Below are 20,691 nucleotides of genomic sequence, written 5' to 3'. Positions count from 1 at the left end.
TTCTAATGAAAAAATTACCACCAGTACCATCCTGCACCATGGGTACCAGCAGGATATTCAATGACCAAATCAATTGCTTGCCTTGTGGCAGCACAGTGACACCCTTGGCCTGGGTGACACCTCCTGGAGTGTTACACACCGGGCAGGCCCCAAGAGCAGCACTTCCCAACCAGGGCTCATATGGCTCTCAAAATGAAACATACATTGCCCCTTCTGCAATACAAATGTAAATGGCATTTAAACTCTCCTTACTAATTTAATTAGGAAATAATATAAATCTCAACTTTCTCTCCAGGTCAGAACTGCATGTGCTGCATCAGGAAAAGACCGTGCCCAGAAGGGTAGTTTGGCACAACCATCTCCTTTGTGTATGAAATATCTAACTGCATTTTAGACTTCATTATAATTTATCTTGCTCTTCCCTTCTCTGCTTCTTTCCCCTCATATATTAGGTCCTAAAAGGTCTGCAAACTCACACAGCTTAATGTATGATAAAACTTTTTGCTACACTCTTTTACAAGCAAGTTTCAAATTAGATCAAATAAGAAACTTAGCTGACTCTGCCCAATATCTCAGCGAGCTTGGGTCCTCCCAGAAGGTCTGTACTTATAAATACCACATTTCTGCAAGCTCAATTGCAAAGCATAGACATGCAAATGTGAGCTGGCCTCCCTGAACCTGGCAGTGGCAAGCACACCAGCTGCATTTGCAGGCAGTGCCATTGCACAGCCAGTAGGCACTTTGGAGCAGCTCCACTTGAAATGATCTGGGAAAGCCACAACCCTCTGCCTGACCAGTGTGCCAGTAAAGATGTTGGTGGGTCCCTGGAAAAAATGAGTGTGCCTTTTCCAATTTCACCACAGCTGTGGAAATAGAAAGGCACAGCAATTTTTTTGGCCAAGGAAGTGCCAAGGAAGTGTCCCCTTTGGTGGGGAGGGATCAGGGGCCGCTGGTGTGATTAGAGCAAGGAAAATGCAGCATCAATGCCTTGCATGCAAAAGGCTGCAGGGTGTAGGAGGGACAGAGTGCTCTGCATTCAGCAGCTGTGCTGCTCTGTCTGTGCAGAAAGTGGTAGCCTACAGGTCTGGGGATGTTGGCTCATGATTGGTTCAGTTCAAAAGCAGAGTCACAGCAAACTGATAAGGGAATCTAGAGGCATCGTTCTAACTGAGTGGAATTAAGGTCTTATGTGGATTTACATTCATTTACCAATTTCTGATTTTCAAGACGTGTCTTTTCCTGAATTTAAAAGTTCCATCAACCAACTTCAGCTCTTCACTTTGCAAATCAATCCCTCCTTCTCTCTGGTGGGAACGAAATTGCTATATGTAAAAGTTAGGATTAGACAGGGAGCTGTAATTACCATCCATATTTGCAGTTCATGTTACAGCAGGGTTGAAAAGTCCATGTGATTTTTGGATCTTCTCCACCCTCTTCTGTTTATACTCTCCTGGTAGTGAAACATGTGCCAAAATTCCCCACAGACCAGTTTCTCCATTTGAAAAGTCCTGTTTATTTTACTCTATGGAGATGTAATAACACTTTGAGTATTCGATGTAGGTCCCTCTCTGCCTGCCTCTTGCAGCCCCTTCCCCCACCCCCTGCCCTGATCCCAAGAGCTGATCCCTGACTAGTGGAGTTCAGCTGCTGCTGAGAGCAGTTCTCACTTTTGCTTCCTGACAGGGATGGGCCAGACCTAAGGTGAATCCTGGGGGATTAAATCTCTAATTAGAAACATGGTTTCAATGTGCAACTCAGTCTGGCACACACAGGAAAGGATTTTCCAGATCTAAGTCTGTGGGGCTGCAAGGATGGGGCTCAGGGCCTTCCAAGGGTGGGAACACAGCACATACAGCACATGCAGGACACGAGTACAGTGCCACATGGATGTGCTTTCCCAAGTCCAGCTCACAAAAGGGAACAGAAGCCCCGAGGGATTCAAGGACTATTAGGTCCAAGATCTTACAAGCAGTCCCCATACTTTTGCTTGTCAGTTAGGGGAAATTTTTGAGAAGAGCACAAAAATTTCTCTGTTGTTATTCTTCCTATCCTGCTTGGCTCCCTATCCTCACACAGCTTTTAAATTATTCTTATCCTTATGTACCCCTCTACTCTTCATGTGAGTCCTCCTGAGTTTTTCAACCTGTCACACGTCTCGTTTTCTCCTTGTGCCCATCCCATATTTGCTTCCCCTTCCCTAATACCTCCCTGCAAGAATTTTGTCACTTTTTATTTGAAAATACTTCTAGGCATCTTCTGTTCTTCTCAGATCACATCTTCCCCAGATAAAATTCTGCAACAAAACCCCTTTTGACAGAGTCAAACTGATGCATTTTTCTTTCCCAGGCTCCTGCCAGCTCTCTGATGTGAGCTGACATAGACTGGGTGTAGGTCAGATTTGGTGGCTACTGCATGTGCCCCCTGGCTACCCAGTGGATGTGAAATCTGGCAGCTAGACAGCCTTTCAGCTATTTGGCCTATGTTATGAAATTTGTTTGGTTTATGAGCACCAGGCTCTATCTCTCCACAGAACTTATCTCTTCACTGGGTGCTGTTGGAAATGGTGCTGTCACCAGGTGTGTTGCAGATGCCATTAACTGAAGTAATTGTTATTTGACCCCATTGTGTGGGAAGTGTGAGAGTTCAAGGAAGCCTCTGAGGATGACTGGGCTGTCACAGTGACAGATGGAAAGGATGAGATCTGACTGCCTGATCCTTGGGTCGCTATTGGAAGGCCAGTGTGGTGTTCCATCAACCTGTCACTCCTTTCAGCTGTGCTCTAGAGTCTCCAGGTGGAGCTCAAGCCCTTTCTTGTAGGGCCCCAGGTAAAATAAATTAGCACCTGAGTACTTTGAATACTGCCTTTTAAACAGAAGAGGTTGTTTCCCTTAACGTGGTTAGTGCATCTTTGCCTCTCTCTTATAAGTGGTGTCTTCCCATAGTGGCCCAGTCAGGCTTTTCTGGGGAGCTGTATTAGGAATTGTGAACTTGTGGAGATCTCACAGTTCTGGCTGTGGTTCAAATAAAGATGCTGAGTTTGGGGTACATTTACCACCCCCATGGAAAGAGAGTACCTGATGATAAAGGTGAAATTGCTGGAGTGGATGGAAATGAGCAGGTGGCATTCAGTCATCAAAGGCTCTCTGGAGCCATCTGTGGTGATGACAGAGCTCCTTCTTTGAATGGAGTGCTTGGGTGGGCACATCTGGTGCCCAAGGCAGTCTTAGGATAAACCACCAGCTTTATTGGTCTGGAAACAATATTTAGAGTCTACATCCAGCCCTGTAACAATGTGGTAACTTAGTTCAAATTAAGTTAATTAACTCAAGTGATAAAATCTGAGGTAGATGCACTCAGGTATATTCCTGACTGTACAAGGAAATGGAACGATATAAAAACCTTAATTGTTCTAGCTCTGAGAAGTTAAATGAAATAAATCCTACTTTATAGGTTTTCCAACTAGATGATAGCAGACAATAAGAATGATGGGACAGTGGACTGGATAATGAATGTCATCAGTAACACCCAAAATATTAAGTCAAAACCTCCTTCCCTGCATTTCAAAAGTAACAAGTTTCTTTCTCAAACCTATTCATGTGCAAGGGCTGTGCATAACTGAGGTGCAAGATAGGGGAGACAAAGAATTGTATTCCTGAAATACTACTGATTCCTTAAAATGCTCTAAAATTAATTTTCTATGTATATGTATCCATTTATATCTTCAGTTTCATAGTCTTGAGCTGAGTAATTATCAATAAAATAGTGGGTGATTGACTTACAGATCAAAACCTGTGAGTGGGGTATTGCTGCCAGTGAAGTGACTCTTCCTTCTGTAGCAGGCTGGAGCACTTGGCTTTGGATTAAGCAATGTCACCTTATGTTCTTGTTCTTCACTCTTTTCTTTTCTTTCACTCTTCTTTTTTTTTTTTTTTTTTTTTTTTTTTCCCTTTTCTTTTTTCCCCCCTGCTAATTTTACAGTTCTCTGATTATCACACACACTATTTCTCTTCCTTTTGTCTCCCGTGGCTAAGTTCTGGATCACCTACTCCTTTCCACTGCACATCTGTTCCCTTGTGATTTTCTGCTTTCTCCTCCACAGAGCAGCAGTGGACATAAGCAGTCAGCAATCTTTCTGCTCATGAAGGTCTCAAGAAAATATTTTAGAAGAAAAAGGGGCATACAAAAGAGCCTAGGGTCCTCCTTTGCTTGCTGGTCAGTCCATGAGTTTCTCTTGGTGGGATGGAAATAGGCAGGCAGAGTGACCTGGAGGGAGGCAGCTCAGAGATCCCTCCTAGCGGCATCCCTGGGGCCTGGGAAGCAGTTTCTGTCAGCTTCTCTCTGTGTTCTCCTGGAAGCCTCTGCTCTTGGTCACTGTCAGGCAGTGAGCTGAAGAGCCCCTGGTTGGCCCAGCAAGACCAGCCCCGAGGCTGCCTGCCAGCGAGCAGTGAAACTGCTGTCCTGATCACTCAGGCACTGGAGGGGACCCAGGCTCTTGGTGAACCACGATATTTCTTCCTCAGAGGCAGAAAGGGGCTCTCAAGTCAAGCTTTGACCTCCTGAGAGGCTGCACAAGCATTTTCTGCCACATCCAGGCAAAGTTTCACATGGATGGCTGAGTCTTGCAGCTCTTTTCATTAGAGGGATGTTTCTGCCTGGCTACAAAGAAATGATAGGACCAGGGAGAGCACTGGGAAATACTTGGTGTTTTTGTTCACATTGTCTTCTCCTGGCCCTGAGACTCAGATGTGCCACCAGATACAGTGCAGGGTATGGAACTGTGTCTTGTTTTAGGAATAGCCCATGGAGAGTGAACCTGCAGGGCAGGAATGCAAACGTGTGAGGCATCAGCTGGTGGACCAGAGCATGTAAAAAGAAAGCAGCAGCAGAAAAGCTGGGCAATAAAATATTCTGGGGATTATTTTAAAATAAGCCTATGGTGTATTAGAAAGAAAACATGAAATTTATCAAATCTAACCTACTAAAGTCAGTCCTGTCCTCACTTTAAATGCTGCCCAAAGCAAACTTCAGTGAATGCTCAACTTTCTGCAAAAGAGACAACCACTGATAGTTCAGGGCCATGGTTATCTTCACATATTACCAACTTTTAAATGTGATACTATGTTCTGTATAGCTTAAGAAACTGGACTTCAATGCAAAGGGAATTTTTTATTTTTCCCCAGCAATTTGCTGTAATTATTAAATTCTGACCAAATATTTAGTCTACAAACTGAAGTGGATTTTCTTCCAGAAGTAAGGCAAAAACTGGGTACTGAAAAATAGGCTTATAGGCATGGCTGTGATAATCTGATTTTAGAACTAGCACTCATCATTTTCTTTACACTGAGTATGATAGACAGGTAAGAAAATAGCTTGGCTGTAGCTTTCTATTGCAGCTGGCAGAAAGAATTCACTTACCTTCCACCAGAATTTCCAATAAATCTATATTTAGTATCATTCATAGTCTATCACTTGATGAAATTACTTTCCTTCGTGAATGTGCAATAAAGTCTGACAGTGAAATATGTAAGAACATTAAATTCTCAATGGCCATGTTATGAGCAAAGGTGATCTAACAAAAAATAATATACTTTAAGGAGCAGACAGCAGGGCCCTGTCTCTGATCTCATTGACAAGGCTTAACAGTGGTAGATCTCTCTTTACATTTGTAAAATCATTCATTTATATGGATGTATGGGAGAGAAGCTCTCTTTTTCCACAGATGTGCTTCTCCTCTCCCACACAACAGTTCAAGTGTTTGATTTTACTAGTGTAAAGAGTATTATTTTTTGTTAGATCACCTTTGTACATGAGGTCTAGTTCAGAATAAAGCCAGAGAGAGAAATTCATTAATGAAAGAAGAGAACCAATTGATTGAGTGATATTGGCTGAAAAAAACTATTACCATCCCACCCAGAAAAAATATTCCCTTCAGGCAGATTATGATTTCCCCTATGTCATTTCCTATTTACGTTTGGAAAGCTAAAATTCTGCTGTTTCTTATAGAGAGGAGAAATTTAATGTTGGTAGTTAAGTTTCTCTGAGTTCCTGGTGGTTATTATCTACTCCTCTGACATGGAGAGATCTGCTTCTATTTTTAGAAGTAAGAAATAGAATAGCATTTACTTGAGGATTATGGTTTAAAGTGATTGATGTGCTCATGTGTATTTTCTTACAACTGGGTATTTTACATATTCTCTTATTATCTCCACTCTCCCTAAGAAAACTGTCTGTCTTTGCCCAGCCTTCTGCTTTTCTCTCTCTCTTTTAATTGTGTGTGTTTATTGGATTTCATTTCCGGAGGACCCCTTACAGGAAGGTTTTTCGTGTCCTAGTTAAAAGGTGCTACCCTTTTATCACCCAGCTAAGGCTGAAATCCAATTTGAGCCCTCCCGTGTGGTGCTCTTTATTTATGGTATCATTACAGTTTGTTTCAGAAGAGCAAACCCTCTGCAAAACTTTCAGGATACTTATCTAGCAAGCCCTGTCACTTAGCCGTGGCTGGGCTCCAATCTGATGCCTTAAATACTAGCCTCACAAAAAGATAATGCTTTTAATCAGAAAAGGGAGACAAGTTGTAAGAGCTTGTTCACAGTATCTGTCAGCAGGGAGCTGCAGTGGCATCAGGACAAAATCTTTGTTTCCAGAGAGGTTTGGTTCTTGGGCTCTGAAGGCTTATTAAACAGCAGGACCAGATAACTGCAAGGAGTTCTCTGTATTTTCCCTATAAAAGGGTGTACAGGGAAGCACAACCCTCACAATTTAAAAGAAGCAACTTTCTGTGACAAGATAAGGATAATTTTGCAAGTTATAGTTTTTAACCTGGAGGATTAGTTAATCTTAAAAGCCTAGCTTTAGCCTTCTATAAAAACATAAATATTAATTGACTTGAATAAAGGACAAATCAAAAGATGTTATCCTTAAAACCCAGCTAGGTTTAGGTATGTATTCAGCAACATGCATCTAAAGTAACAACTCTTACATAAAATACCCATAATATTTAAAATACAATTCCAAACCTTGCTGCCTTAGTCTACACAGGAGCTTTTAGTGATATGGAGAAACAGAAGTGCTGATGATCCAGGCCTTATTAAGGATACTCAATTTTTAAGAACATATGCATTCAAAATTTACAATTTTCTATCAGCTGGAACTCTGCTGTATACCTACATCAAGTAAAAAATCTCTGCAGAAGACAATATCAAGTCCAAATGAGAAAGGTAAGCACTTCCCACCTAATCACAGAAACAGGGGAAAATGCACCTCTCACAGCAGGACCGGTAAAAGATGTAATCAGCTAAGCAGGGCAGGAGTCACGTGTACAGGTTTCAAAAAACTCCATTTCTGGTCAAAGTGATGACATATTGTGTGGCCAGACCTCTCCTTGGGAGTTTGCAAGAATCTGAGCCTGCAGAGCAGTTATATGGCCCTAGGTCCACGTCTGTGTGAGAGGTAGAAATTGAACTGGAGGTGTGAAGACGTAGGAAAATTCATAGCATGCCTGGATGCTCTCACTCAGGAGTTTTAAGTGGCTGTAGATCTCTGTGGTTTATGCCTCGGAGAATTAAATTATAGTGAATTAAAGACTCTGCTGCACAAACTCCAGTGATTTATGTGGGGAAGATTTAACCGATTATCAGGCTGTTCCCTCCTCTAGCTGGAGACTTCTTCCAGCAGGGTCATAACTTGGCCTGCCTTCATCCCCTCCGCAGTGAGTGCTGCAGTTATCACTCTGTCTTATTAATTGCTTACACAATCAATTGCAGTTTGGATTAACTCTCGAGGCAATGAACTGTGGCACCAGGAATTAGAACTTCCCCATCACCTGCGCTTTTGCTTCAGTGCTGGGAATAAACAGAGAGGACAGGCAGGTGGAAAAGGCAGTGTCCTCTGTCGTGCCAGCTAAATCTTGTAGAGCCACAGAGTGTTAGGACCCCGAAGCCACCTTAGCATCTTCTGGCAGATCAAATGCTCAGATTACGTGCAGCGTCTCCTGCCTGCAGTAGGTTTGCTTTGACCTTCCTGTGTGTGTGTGTGTTGTGTAAACAGGACCCAAAAGAGGGGTGTCTCTGTCCTACCCAGGCAAACAGGAGAGGGAGGACAGCTGAGTGCTCCTGCCACCTGTCACCCCAGGAGCAGTCATGTGGGAATGAACAGGGGATTTTGCCTTTTGCCTTTTTACGTTGTCTGGTTTTCTTATGGAAGCTGTAAGCCTGAGCCTGCTGCTATAGGCGGGGATGCAGAGTGACAAAAGATCTCTATTACCCACTTCAAGGAAAAAGATGCCAGTGTGTTGCAGGTGTAGAAGGAGCTGAGCCCCATGGGGGCGTAAGTTCAGAAATGTCAGAGCACTGCGTATAAAGGAAAGGAAATAAAAGGGAGTGAGGGCATGAATAGACTCGTTCCTGACCTGGACAGGATCCCCTGCCTGCAGAAGGAGATGGGGAGAGAAAGGGATGCTGTGTCTGTGGTCTCTTTCAGTGCCTGCTGAGGTTTCCCATGGAGGGATCTGTGCTGGCTGTGGCAGGAGGGCTGAATGGCAGAAGGCAGGACAGCTCTCTCCCTCTTCTGCAGGTCAGGAACAGAAATCCCACACAATGGAAAGCTCACAGCAGCCATCAAGGCCACAAGACTGGCCCGAGTTAATTCTTGCTTGAATTATAAGTAAATCCAAACCAACCCTTCACCCCTTTAATGCAACATTTTGCTGTGGTGGAGAAACAAATTTTGCCTTGGGAAATTGATCTGGTGATTAAATACAAATATTGTTTAAAAATTGCACTGGATTTTTAGCACCATTTTTTTCTAGCCTCAGGTTCTAGCCATTTGGTATTTGATGCATTTGACTGCTAGACAGGAATTTTTAGAACCTATCCAAGTAACCCCTCAGGCCTGAAGGGATAAATAGCTGGAGCCCCTGGAATTGGTTCTTTGTAAGCATACTTTCAAATCCCCCAATAACTGACAGGAAATTTCTTGGAATCTTTTCCAACTTTTCAGAGTTTTTTTTGAGTGGCAGATGCTGCATTTCCATCACAGATGGGTAAGTCTCATAGGCGGAGAAGATCTAAATTCCCTGCTTCTATCAATACTCTTTAATTATGCACCTAATGATTGCATTTGTCCAGGGCCACCGTGTTGTACTAAGAATTCCCACTGAACTGATTATCTGCAAATCTCTCCTGCTGAAGGTAATGTTTGTTTGCTGTAGAGAGCCAGGGGAATGTTCATCCTGCTGCTGCTTTAGAGCACAAACACTTTTTCTAGGTGGCTTTGCTAAAACATGCGAGATGCCTCAGTCAGCGAGCCAGGCTCTCTAGCCCAGCCAATATTCTGCACTGGCTTGTCCATGTTTTACCATGTGAACACGAGGAGGCTTTTGCAAAGATGCACTTGGTCTGTGGACACAAGGAAGAATTCAAATAGGCTCATAAACGCCGAGGAAACAGAGGGAGACGCAACACAGCAACCGGCACCACTCTCACTCCATTTCCCATAATGGCTTTGTTATCAGGACTAGATGGACTCGTCAAATTTCCTCTCCCCTTTAGGAAGAGAGAGAGAAAAGCTGACAAGAGTACATCCCTGAGGGCTGCACACCCGGAGCTAATCTCTGCAGCTCGTCCCAAGGCTGTGAAGAGCCGCCTGAGGAACACCAGTTTGTGAAGGCAGCATGCAGTTTATTTATAACAGCAGTGAAACCAGGAGGAACAGTGCTTGGGGGAGGGTAGAGCTCTCCATGTGGCTTTCACATAATACAGAATGAATATTTAGTCTTTCAGGCTGCTTTTGATGCTGCGAGTTTGCATCCTGATAAGGTGGCTTGCCCATGACCTGCAGATATTAAAGGAAGGCAGTTCATATCCTGGTGGTCATAATGCCTAACATCCTAGGGAAATGATGTGATTAATGGGGCTGGAGGCACTTCTTATGTGCCACAGCAGTGAATTGTACTAATAGTCGTCAGCAAAACCAGCACTGTTAATAATTTCAGTGTAATAGGTACATGTCACTGTGCTATATGGGCATCCAGAAGATTTCTGCAGCGAATGCACTTGGGAGGAGGAGGGGACAGCTGGGCTTAAGCATCATGAAATGTATATTAGAGACATGAAGATACAGAAGTAAGTATATTTCAGAAGGGTTTGGGCATGATTCTCTACCCCATTACTTTTAAGTGCCTTCTAAAAGGAGAGAGTTTCATCCCTGTGTGTGCTGGCACTGCAGAGCTGTGGGTGGCAGCACACCAGAGGGGTGTGGTTGGAAAGACGTGTGCCATGGGGTCTGAGACAGCTGTCCAACTTCTGGGGAGCTTCCTGACCAAAGTTACCCCAAAGGTTTTAAAGCAGGGTACAAATGAGAGAGAATTAAGAAACACCAACACAGCACATTTGCTCTGGTCGAGTCACTTAAGGTTACAGCAGTGTAAAGAACCAGAGCACTGAGGCATTTAAAGAAAAGTAGACCTGTAGCAGCATTCCTACCAACACAAGAAGCTTGGGCAATAAATAAGAGGAATTACACATGAAAAGAAATTGGATGCCCTCAGGAGTACTGAGAGCTGGTCAGAAGCCCAGAATACCTGGAGTGCCCAAATACTGGGCATAACCTCTGTAGAAACAATAAATTTTGCAGAGAGGTGTGTGTTTTGGGTGCTTGTGATAGGCTGGAAACATCTCTCTCTTTCAAGGAGGCCATTTGTAGCCCAGAGTCACCTGTTTCTAGAAGACTAAGAGTTCTTACACGCTGATGGTCACAGGGTGGATACAGAAGGGCTGGGAGCTCACCAAGAGGCCACCATCAATATATACAATAAAATACAATAACCTAAGTGAGTTAAGCAGAGGGAATAAGCGAAGGAGGTAAAATTTTGAAGCACGTGTACATTCTTCCATTCATACCATGACCTTTTAGTTTCTAAATGTGACAGGCAGTTTTCTAAGCACAAAAACCCCAAATGTATTTTAAATATCTTTAAGAAAACCCCAGCTGCATTTGCTGATCCTGACTGGAAGGCAGACATATCCAGCAATTTTCTCTCTTGCTTCCTCTCTGCTTTAAAAAGGGATAATTCTCAAAAGACAAAATCATAATGAGAAAAATTGAAACACCAGAGTACACACAGTAATAGAAAACTCTTCAGGAAAGGTTTATTAAATTTCAAGCCTCTGCTATTCAGCAGTGGGTGAAAAACAGGCCACAACCTCCTGCTGATTAGAAAGAAGGGCAGTGATTGTAGGTGAAACCAAATACGTATATACACATTCATACACATTCTCAGATAGGAAATTGGAATGTGGGGCTCTTAAATTTAACATAAAATCCAGATTATTGATAAAAGAAACTAAAGACAGTGCTGAACAGCCTGAGGAGAAGATGAGACCTTAGCATTGTTACATGTGGAATCATAGAGAAGGATGATAAAATTATCTTGATACTAAAAACCTGAAATTTTTACCATGAGGATGCTGTTGGAATCATGGCTGCTTAAAGGTTTAGGTAAATCAGATTTTTCAGGCAGTGATAAAATACTTTATTATACCTGCTATCAGCATGATCAAATCTACTTGATAGTCCAACAAAGATACTGCTTCTCCCCAAAAGCTTTGCCTCAGGATTGTTCAATAATTGTTCTTTGCCCAGAAAGGAGAATGATGGTTTCACATTAAGAAGACTTGTGGTAAAACTTTCTCTTCTGTTATTAATTAGGGAGGATATTAACATATATATAACAGCAGCTACTGAAGTAAAACATTTTAAAATCTCAGGATTACAGTGTTTGTATCCAGAAGCATTGAAAGTGTTGCCTGAGGAGATTTATGAACTGCTTGTACTGATTTTTAGCAACTCTTGGAGCAAAAGCGCTGAGGGATGCCAGAGCTAATATTATGTCACAATTCAAAAGGGTAAATTGAATGACCCAGCAAATTACAGACAAATTAATCTAGCAACTCTCTGGAGGAGACGTCATGTAAAAATAGAAGAGCATTCATAAGTAATGAAAGAAATATAAAAGCAGAAGTATTGCTTTAGGTTTATGAAATATCAGTTTGCTTATCTTAATGATGTTAACACAGTACATTTTGATTTCTGAAAAACAACTGGAACTTTCCATATTGACGGAAACAGTAGCAGACAAGAGAAGATACTGTGGTGGGTCCTTGCTTAAAAAGAGAGATTAAAGTTGTTTAAAGTATTACTAGGGTGTGTCTCATTTATCCAAGGCAAAGAGGCAAGCTGTTCACTGTATAAATCCTACCCTAGCCAGAGGAGAAGCTGCTGGTAAAAGCCAGCTCTATAATGCAGCAAAAAAAGAGTAAGGACAGAGATGGGAGAGATATTACTCAGGATGGCATAAATATATTAAAGCATGCTTTTCTTTCTTTTCTCTTCAAACAGTGATATAATCACCCATCTTACTGGGGTCACTTAGACTTCTACCCATGCTTAGTTACCTTCCCAGGGGACTCAGCCCAAGCTGTAAATTTGCTGCAGGTGGTGCTGGGTGAGGTTGTCTGTGCCAAGGAGGTACCACTGTCAGTACTGACTTTCTGGCCTTAACATTTTAGAAATGAAGAATGTCTTGCTGTTTTAAATGAGCAGGGGCATCAGTCTGAAGAGGTGAATAAGCTCAGCTGGCAAAAAAGCTGGGAGTCTGCTGTCAGGCTTGGCTTTAAGGGCAGTTGAATACTATGAAGTGTAGTGCTCTTTACACTGACAGAATCATACCATATTTTTTCTCCTCCAGAATTTTAATCATCCTGTACAGATGTAACTTTGCCATTATGGGAAGCTTTGTTATGAACACAAGTGCTCTTCTTGGAGATCTCAAGCCACCTTTACAATCTTCATTCATGCAATAAAAGTCTCTGGATGGCAAAAACTGCAGAATACCCATCTAACTTTAATGAAATCAAACCCTTAGGCAAAACCCATAAAAAAAAAAACCAAACAGTTGGAAAAGAATGATATTATTTTGAAGTACTTTTCATTTTACTATGTATTAAAGTATATTTTGCTCTAATCTATTCCTATATTTGTGAGCAGGATCTAAAAAGAGATAATCTCATGCAAAGAGCACGGTGATGTGATATATTTACCATTACCATATACTTGTAGAAGCCAAATGAAACAAGAGTGTTTTCAGTTCCATGTAAATAAATACGTATTTTAATAACGGCTAACGTCAGTTCATAAAGGGAAGCACACCAGGAGAGTTCTTTAAGAGAAGATTATACTCTCCGTGCAAAATCCTTTCTTAGATAGTGATTGAAAAGAAATATGAATTTACAAAGTATCATCTCCAACACAGAACAGTCTCCACTCTGTTTTTTTTCTGGCTCCCTTAGGAATGTGAAAAAGCGTTATTAAGGCATATCAATCAATTATGGTAGCACCTTTACTGCCTAATATTATCATTGTGAACATACTGATAATTTCTCCACCTACTGTTTACACAGCACATTTTACCCATCCCTGCTTCCTCCTTGTAACAGTTACCACAAAAAAAGGTGTGACTTGAATAATGCACACGCACCATGAGCTCAGAGGAACTCTGACACTATCTATCACTGGCAAATTCCATGAGAAATGTAAAGAAGAGATGGTCCCTTTCTCTCTAGTACCATAACCCTTTAACACTGGACATGGTCTGTACTCCTTGCTGGCTTCTCCTTCAGAATGCATCTTTCAGGAAAAATGTGTCACACAGTGGCACCCCCAGAATAAATTACAGGTGTAACTAGAGATTTAAAAACCTGCACTGTGTCACAGTCCAGACCCTGGGTTTGGCCAGAGTTCAGTCCTTGTTGGATCTTGGGTTTCATCTCCACTCACTGCAGACACGGGGTCGTGGTCAAAACTCTAAGGGTGTCCCAGCATCCCTTTGGCTCTTACATTTATTGCTTGCTTAGCCTGCTACAAAATAAACTGAAGATATGTGGTGAAAGACCAAAACCTCCACATACAGTATGTCACAGGACACCTGAGGGCATTTCCAGAGTCCCAGGACTTATAAAGGTGAGGCTTTAGCTGGAGAAAAATCCCTGACTGCCCTGAAAAGGGGCCCATACAAAGCAACAGAAAAATATGGAAAGCAAAGAAACTAAAAACAGACAGCCAGGAAACAGTGATTGTTGCAAAGTGATTGGTAGAAAAAACAGATTTGAGTCCAGACTAGGTGATGAGTTTAACCCTGAACTAATGGGGGAAAACTGACAGATGGCCACCTGGAAGAGTTTAATATCACTGAGCACACACTGCATTGTCTCCTGTGGACAAGCTCTTGTGTTTCAGAAGTTGGAAAAAGACCAGCCCTTCAGAACCCACACTGTGTGTGTATAAAGAGGAAGAAAAAAGCAAAAGAAGCTCCCACACCCCTGTGCTGGTAGTCTGAGAGATTTGAGGCATGTGTAAGTGTAGAATAAATAGGGTGTGAACAAGCACTATTAACAAGTGAGATCCGATCTACTCCCTGATCTGCAGATACTGAGAATTTGGAAGCTTCAGGATGGATACAGCAATCCTGTGCCTTAGTCTCTTCTTTATACAACTCCATTAATATATCATCCTCATTTTAAAACAGTGGGAGGTTCCAGTTCCAGTTCTATGTAGGCTATTTCAGTTTCATTTTTTTTAATAATCAGAATCAGTTTTATGATTTCCAATCCGAACTCATTCTTGGTTCACTCAGGGTTATTTGGTTTTGCATCAGAACAGTTTTTAAACTATTATTATTATATTTAATATTTAAACTATTATTATTATCTTGGTATGTGCTTTCAAAACCATTAAAAATAATTATGATGATGGTGATGTCACCAAGAAAACTGTGTTTGAAAAGCAGAATTGGGACAGGCTACCTCTTCTGGCAATGAGCAGTAACTGTTGACTGACTGAGACTGTGACTACTCCTGAAACTTACATTTTTTTGGCTAGTACTACTGAAACACTCAAACCATTTCACAATAGACCTCTTGCAAGTTAGAAGTGAGAAAATTATATAAGTGGGCCCGGAATTAGCATTTCAGAGACCTGGGCTCTCTTAGGACACAAAGTGCAGTATCTGCATTAGCATCTTCAAGCAGAACTGAAGTGTGTTTTGAAATTAATTTCCTCTCCATTTCTCCTCACTCTACTTTTGGTTCCCACTGAGGGGTAATTTTGGATCATGTGGCCTTTTCAGAGCATGCACTCTGCTTGTGAATGTGGGTCCAGCTTTATGGGCCCAGACTAGAAAAAAATATACAAGGACTGTCTATTGTGGACCTCTTCACATTTTTCTCCCCACAGCTCCACTCCTCCTGGCCTGTGCTAATTGATTAATTTTAGATGTCCTGCATGACCACAGCAAGGTGATTTCAGGAACTGTGCCCCAGGTTTTCCATCTGTAAGGCAGGACTAAATTGTGGATTTTCTTGAGATCATTACAATTATTGGTGACTTGTGCCAAGTGCTTACAACAGTGATCACAGCAATTTTTATGAACTCTTCCTCTTTGTGATACCAGATGTTTCTAACTGATGTTAATTAGCAACAACCTGAGCAGAGGGAAAGAAACCACCCAAAACATGACAATTAATTTACTGAAAGAAACCCCATGGTTTTTGAAGAAATGGTTTTAATTTATTATTTATTTTTGAAACAAAAGGATTTTTTCAATGCTTTACATTACTTTTTAAAATTTCCACAAAACATATTTCTTTCCATTTAAACCTAACACAAATTTTGTTTAAAATATAAGGCCCAATTATATAACATAAAAGTATATCCAACAGAAAACTATATCCAAAGCATTTGAGTTTTAGGTCAAATATGACTTTTTACCTCTTCCAGAATATATGTTTTCTATAGTTTTCCTGTAAATTTTCCTCTAAATTTCCTGTACATTTTTCAGGTAAATGTAAATATCTTGATCTGACCTGAAAAAAATTTCTTATAAATTTTCAGATCAAACACAAAACTGAGAAAAAAAAAATTTACAAACTCACCATTTCCTAAGTTATCCAAAGAAACACTGAAACCAAGCAAAATAAACTGAGAGTGAGATTACTTCTGAAAGAAAAATCCTTGCGTAACCTCAATACTCAGCACAAGCCTCCTGTGGTTAAACTACATCACTGGAGTGCAGCTTTGAATCCTAGAACAGTCTTTGGTGCACTAATACATCATTAATGTGTCTGCCTTTGCCTCTGAGCTGGCAGAGCATCTCTGCAGAACGTCTCTGCTGGAGACAAGGAGATGTGTGCCCTCTGGGAAGAAGGTTTTGCAGCTTCATGCAGCTCTGGCTCCAGCGAGTGTCTGTCCTCAGGGGGCAGCCACCATAAACAACTGGGGCTCATATGCAGATGTGCTGAATATATTCACACATTTAAAGCATTCTCTTTACACAGAGTCAGACTCTGCTAACAACGGTAACAAACCCTTTTAGTGCAATTTGACAACAGTTCTGATAGTTTTCATCCTTTTTTTCCCCCTTTCTTTCTCTCCCTCTCACGAAGCAAAGACAAATATGTCTGAATTTCTTCCTTCTTATGCTTGAAATATTTAAACTCAGTAACTCTCTTCTACCCAGCAGTGAGGAAGATTTCTATCACACCCAAAAGTCATGTGATACTCAACTGGTTTCTGGTTCTAGCTCCAGCAGGGCTTTCTTTGAGATCTCTTAGAGACTGCAAATCTTAAGCAGAAATTGCAAATGGAATAATTTAGCTGCCTCCAGAGCAGCACAAATTTCCTGTGTCAGAATCTCCATTGATTTGTTTCATGATCATTAATAAAATCAACATGGCAAGTATTCTGGGCCTTCATTCTTCAGAGTTCACATGCAGGAGCTGATAGAATAGACTCCATGCCAGTCCCTGTTAGATGTTTGTTATGTACCAGATTATTTATTTCCTTGTGTTTTTCGTACCCTCAGTGAGCTGAATGTGGAAGGCTGCCCAGGTCTGTAATCCACAATTCTCCAACCTGCCTATAGGAATGGACATATTGATTAATTGCAGGGAGACAATTAATTAATTCTAGATTTTTATGCCGTAGAGCATCTGTTCCAATAAAGACAGGCCAGTCACTTCAAATTCTAGAAGAAAAACAATAATATAATGTGTCACAATATTTCTAAAAAGCTCTAATTTTGCCTATGACCCTCCAATCAAGCAGATAATAAAGAAGAAAGAGTGTTTTTCAAAATCAGTCTGGCTTGGTTTAGCCAGGAAGCTCTGGAGGGCTCTCACTGTGATTCTGCTTTGTGTCTGCATTTGTTATTTCTGTCCTCACCCTTGAGGCAGCAAAACAGCCAAGGAGCCTTGAGCTAGCCCTAAGAAGAATATAGTCTTCCAGCAATCTGGAAAGCACTCTGAGCATACCTGATGGAGAACTGGATGGTCCAGTCTGGGTTTACACCATGATTTAGGTAATGAGTTTTGTCCCTTCCTGGGTTCAAGGTTTACCTTGCACTCTGATTGTGTTGTTAGGGTGCCACTATGTATGTTCATAGGGTAAATCATATTTATGTGATGTGAGGTGGAATGTCCTTTGTCTTCAAGCTTTCAGCACTCTTGCAAGATCAGTGACAGGAGGGAGATATTAAGGAACCCCAGAATCACAGAATATGCAGAGTTGGAAGGATCCCATCAGGATAATCAAGTCCAGCTCCTGGCCCTGCACAGAAGACCCCAAGGGTCACACCACGTGCTTGACAGTGTTGTCCAAATGTTTCTTGAGCTCTGTCAGCCTTGGTGCTGTGACACTGCCCTGGGGAGCCTGTTCCAGTGCCCAGACACCCTCTGGGATATAAAACCACATATGTTATGAGCATATGAATAAAGCACACTTATTGTTGCATTGTTGTTATTATTCCTTTGCTAATTACTAATTAATGCAATTCAGGCAATCCCATTGGAATGAATCTCTAGTCTGCATGCAGTAAGAAAGGCAGCAAACTAGGAATTCTATTTCATGTTCTGATTTTCCTGTTACACAAACCCCCAAGTACATTCTCAGCAGACATGGATGCTCACTAACGCTGCTTCTAAGAAGAAATAAATATTTTCCAGGGCAGAGCCTCTATCTATGGTCCTAGAGACCACAGATACAGCTTTAATGGGAGCAACCATCCCACAGAGAACCCCTTGTTCCTCAGACACTGACTCTCTCTTCCCTGGTCAGGTTTTGCTGTTGTTGGCATCCTGGCTGTACGCTTTTCTTGGAGCCTTGTGGATGATTGTTGTGGGTCTGGTGTGTTGGGTGGAAGAACAACATTCCCTGGGCACCTTTCCCTTCTGGGTGTCAAAAAAGCATTGAAGGGTTGTTCAGTTTGCTTTGCAGTGTTTCTTCTTTCAGAACATGTTATTACATTGAATCTAGCAGTGTTGTGGGTGTTTGGGGTTCATGATGAGCAGAATGCTTGCATACATTCCCTCCCCAGGATTTCACACAAACATGACAACCTTTCCAGGAATAGCTCCAGGAACATGGTAGTGTTTCAAGTTTCCTTTAGTGGGGGTTTTGCTTCTGCTGTTTTAATTTTCAGGCTTTTCTCTAATTTTTCAAATAAATCATCTCTTACATCATTGTAATTAATAAATAAAGTGTGAACATGTTGGGCCAATATAGGATACTTATATTCTTGGTATTTTATCAATAGATTATGGTGGCATAGGTAACAATGCATAAAAATAAAATAAAAAAAAGTTTTCTTATTAAAGAATATTTAACACCAGTTTCTAAGTGTAATCACCAAAGAGTATCTGATATCATTAAGCAAACTAAGGGAGAGCACCAGCACTGCAGCCCATTCAAGTTGCCTATATTCAAAATTTATAACCTGGACATCAATTCTTGTCCAAGGACATATGGAAAATACTTATTTCCACAGTCTTCACAAGGAAACTCAGAGGTTCTTCTCTCTTCTGAGCGTGTGGAATGTTTTGTAGGAGTTACTGGGACCTCAGAGAGCTGACCTCTATACAGGAGTTGTAACCTCAGTATAGCAGAACTGACTCACAGAGCACATTGTCTTTTTATTGATACAATTAATCTTTTGTCCCATAAGTGGAAAAACCCAGAAATGCATTAAAAAAAGTCCTTGAAAGCACAATGTGAGTCTTTGTCATTGCAGAGAGAGAAATCCTGAAGTGAATCTGCCTCTCTTACAGGACTGGAAATAATCTGTTCCTCTGAATTTTCTTCTAGGTGCAATATTTATTTGAGATAGAGGAGAGACAGCAACAAAATGACATATTTGCAGCAGTACGTGACAAAAGATGAAATCTGCCTTTTTGTTGTGAGGGGATCTCTTCTGTCAGGCTCCTGTAAGGGTTCATCCACGTGTGCAGCACTGTCTCCAGCTCCTCACCTGGAATTAAATGCATCCCGTCAGCTTCAACAGCAGGGGCAGAGGAATTAAAATTTGGGGTCTTTTACACAGCACAGGAGAAATGGTGCCAATGATCTGACTCAGCTCTGTTACAGCTCTTTTTTTTTTTTTGCTGTGCACATTCCAGTTGATGTGTAGAAAGCAGCAAAGTGCTGAGCACTTGCAGAATGGTTGCAGAGAGGTTAAATTCTCACCATCTGCCTGTGCTGAGGTCCCTCCAGGGATGGGTTTACAGGGTTGGCCATGGGTCAAGCCCAACCACGTGAGCATGCCCTGAAGTTCCCTCTCACCCTACCATGCCAAGACTGAGTGTGCACTTCCAGGACCCTCACAGTCCTTTGCTCTCCTCAGACCCCAGGATATCCTGGCTGCCTCACTGCTTTTCTATAGGTGGAACCACAAAAATTTCCTTGCACACCCCATCCTAACTCCAAACAGTTGTCTCCCACAGGTGGGAAGTAGAGGAATAACGAGGACAAGGTCACAAGCCAGGGTGGAAGAATTCAGCCTCCCCCTTTCCCACCTGTGACCATCCTTGCATTTTAATCACACATTTTAATCATGCATTTTGAGATAAACTTTGTGCTGTTGTCCTTAAAGAAGGAATGTTTCTGAGTATAGGCATGATGTAATGCTCCTTTTTTCACTTCAGAAAGAAAACAGGCATTGCAGTCTGTGCCTCAATAATGTCTGTGCAGTTAAATAGCTCACTGTGCAGCTGTGTGTGGGAGCACACCACAGTGTCACTCTCAGAAAAACTCATTTTCCAGGCACAGCAGCGCCGAGCAGGAACCTCCCTGGCACAGGGCTGACCTGGATGGGGGGAGCAGCCAGGAGACAGTCTCATGCCAGAGGCTGCTTTGCCTGCTGCTTGCCATCTGGGAGTGATGGTGGATCCAGGCAAATCTTCCCTGCAAGGCATGCTATGGATGAGGCAGAGTGAGCACTGTGGAGCCGGCTTCCTGCCAGAGACCTGTCCCACATGGCTCATTCACCTCCCCTCTGTCTCCTGAGCCAGAAGCTGCAGCAGGAGGGAGCTGCTGTACCCTCTGGTTTGTGCCCTCTGTGGGAGATTTCAGACATTTCCAAGGAATGAAAGCCTGTCCTTTCCACCACCTTGCAAGCCTGAGCTACGTGAGGCATGGAATGAAAATGTCAGTGTCTCCATGGGCAATGGGAAAAATTTCCCTCAATGTTCAGCAGCTTGAAACCTCTCCAGAGACCAGGATAAGGGTCAGCTGCCCAGGCACCCTGATGGTTCCAAGCAGGTTGGACATGGCCTTTGGAGGGCTGCTCATCCACCTCTTTGGGATTAT

The 20,691-nt window shown here is 42.0% G+C and overlaps 2 long non-coding RNA genes across 3 annotated transcripts; one reads left to right on the top strand and one right to left on the bottom strand.

Moving 5' to 3' along the window:
* The first annotated feature begins 2,853 nt into the window (after positions 1–2,853).
* LOC147655101 (uncharacterized) lies at positions 2,854–12,193 on the top strand. Of its 2 annotated transcripts, XR_015282570.1 has the most exons (6): positions 2,854–2,893; positions 7,145–7,217; positions 8,479–8,571; positions 8,998–9,040; positions 9,126–9,188; positions 9,265–12,193. It is a non-coding gene; the product is annotated as an uncharacterized LOC147655101 (long non-coding RNA). The 2 variants fall into 2 exon arrangements; XR_015282569.1 differs by lacking the exon at positions 7,145–7,217.
* Positions 12,194–18,398: 6,205 nt separating this feature from the next.
* LOC111926670 (uncharacterized) lies at positions 18,399–19,775 on the bottom strand. The gene is made up of 2 exons (XR_002863108.2): positions 19,570–19,775; positions 18,399–19,354 (listed from the first exon to the last, which is right to left on the bottom strand). It is a non-coding gene; the product is annotated as an uncharacterized LOC111926670 (long non-coding RNA).
* Between the last annotated feature and the right edge of the window lie 916 nt (positions 19,776–20,691).

This window comes from Cyanistes caeruleus, chromosome 2, assembly GCF_971803275.1.
Source record: "Cyanistes caeruleus chromosome 2, bCyaCae1.hap1.1, whole genome shotgun sequence".
Lineage (NCBI taxonomy): Eukaryota > Metazoa > Chordata > Aves > Passeriformes > Paridae > Cyanistes > Cyanistes caeruleus.
The sequence above is the reverse complement of the archived record's forward strand: the minus strand, read 5'-3'. Positions and strand labels throughout refer to the sequence as shown.